Source organism: Diaphorina citri, unplaced genomic scaffold, assembly GCF_000475195.1.
Source record: "Diaphorina citri unplaced genomic scaffold, Diaci psyllid genome assembly version 1.1 scaffold518, whole genome shotgun sequence".
Classification (NCBI taxonomy): domain Eukaryota; kingdom Metazoa; phylum Arthropoda; class Insecta; order Hemiptera; family Psyllidae; genus Diaphorina; species Diaphorina citri.
This window is the reverse complement of record NW_007377952.1, coordinates 26,319-28,392: the sequence shown is the minus strand read 5'-3', so window position 1 is coordinate 28,392 and position 2,074 is coordinate 26,319.

The window sequence follows — 2,074 nt, the reverse complement described above, 5'->3', positions numbered from 1 at the left end:
ACTTGTGGTAAAAGGGTTGCAGATTGACAGTCTTATCTTAGAGTTTGACGTGGCTTACCTTGGCCCTTTAAAGTTTTAATTTAACGCAAAAAGCCCAAAGTGGCGGAGGTGTAAGGCAATCCTAACCTTGAGGGAAAATGCTGTTCGAATTGTACAGCTAAAATAAGGGATGAAACGTCTCTATTGTGTACTTGGTTTCCTTATAGGGCAGGATTCCATCGGATTGGATTTTCTTCCAGTCTTTATCTGTATGAAACGTCTCTATTGTGTACTTGGTTTCCTTATAGGGCAGGATTCCATCGGATTGGATTTTCTTCCAGTCTTTATCTGTAAAAAAAAGCAATCTGAAGTTGGTAGCGTGCCTGCCCTGTAGGGGCTAGGCCGCGGATTCGATTCTCCCCCGGGGAGGATCAGTTTTAGATTTTTTTCTCTTTTCAAAAAATGGCGCTATAAAATGAACAACAGAGAAAATTTGACCCAAGAGGGTCAAACTTCAGTGGACTGTGACCTTGTGCTCTGTTGGTGAAGTGAAGCATATTTAGGTAACTACGCCACTGGTTTTTTCGGGGTCTTTTGAAAATTTTTAGGGTACTTTGGTAGGTACCTATGTTAAAAAAAAATATACGTGTGGTGAAAATTGGAGAGCTATGCGGCAACTCCAAAGAAGGTCTGTTTTTTTTTTTTTTTGACACCCATCCGGTTAAAAAAAGCATCAAAATAATTTGCTTCACTTTTTCGCTATAACGTACCTAGTCTTCTCACTGATAGCCTCCTAGTCAGATTTTTCTCTGTGGAAAAGATAACCCGCGAGTTTCAAATTCAATTTCAAACAGTCAAAATTTGCACGTTTTGTTTTGCACTTTTGCAATTCAATTTTCAATAATTCAATTGCATGATAAATTGATAAGTAATTATAGTAATAGTAAAACTTCTTTTTTGGTTCGGTTACTTCGGTTGTCGGTTTTAACTTTTAACCTTTTAAAAAGTGCTCTTTTAGTGAGTTCAGTGAAATATTAGGCAATTTAGTTTGTATTTAGTGTTCATAAAACCAATTATCCGGTGATAGGCGGTCGCTCCCGTGGCGAAAGTTACCAGCGATGCACAAACCCACCCTTGACTTCTTCAATCGGATCATCGAACCTGGGACCTTCTGCATGGCAAGGAAGTGCAGTTTTGAACTGATACTTACTTTTTACCAGTTAAAACTCTCAAGTATATGCCCATGCCCAATAACAAATAAATAGTAATGTCTTACCTTGAAGACCATGCTTGAAGTTATAGTTTCCAGCTTGAGCAATGACCCACATAATAGTTGTACTGATGGTAATTTTGTTTGGACTAGTGTAGCCCTGGATAAGATCTGAGATAAGGTCAAAATTCTCATAGACCACCTCGGGGTAGTGGCTGACCAAACTTTGTAACATCACCTTGTAGCCTGATATGGGATTGAACTGTCCCTAAAATTTTGCACACGAGTGAAGTTCATACAACATTTTCATTACATAGAAGGAACAAAAGTAAAAATTCTAGTGCAAAAGTAAATTAATTCTACTAAGTCTAGTTGATATGAGAATTATGTACCTATAAGGAACTAAGTAGGTAGGTAGATAGGTACCTGGTCCAAAATGACATACCTACCTAGGTACCTATTTTGTAGGTATTAAAATATCTATCTTAATATTGTAAACTACAGTAATTGAAGAGGCACAAGTATGGTCACATTAGTGAATAAGGGATAGGATAGGACGAAAAATGTAGACAAAAATTAAAGTCCAATTTGAATTAAAGCAGTCTCTAAAAGAGGGGGAACATGAGTACCTATTTATAAAAAATACTTAAGTATACTTACTTACTACAACCATTTACTAATTATTACAAACAACAAAGGATAAAAGGCAGAGGTCACTTTTCTTATACAGGGTGTCCCAGAATTTATGCTTCAATTGTTTTTCTCGAAGCCTGTTTGAAATTTCGAAAAACAAAAAAACCCGTAACTTTTTGATTTTTAATGCGGATATTTTGGCAATATCGCGATTAGCGAAAAATTTCGCGAAGTCCGTAAAATGGGGGCCAA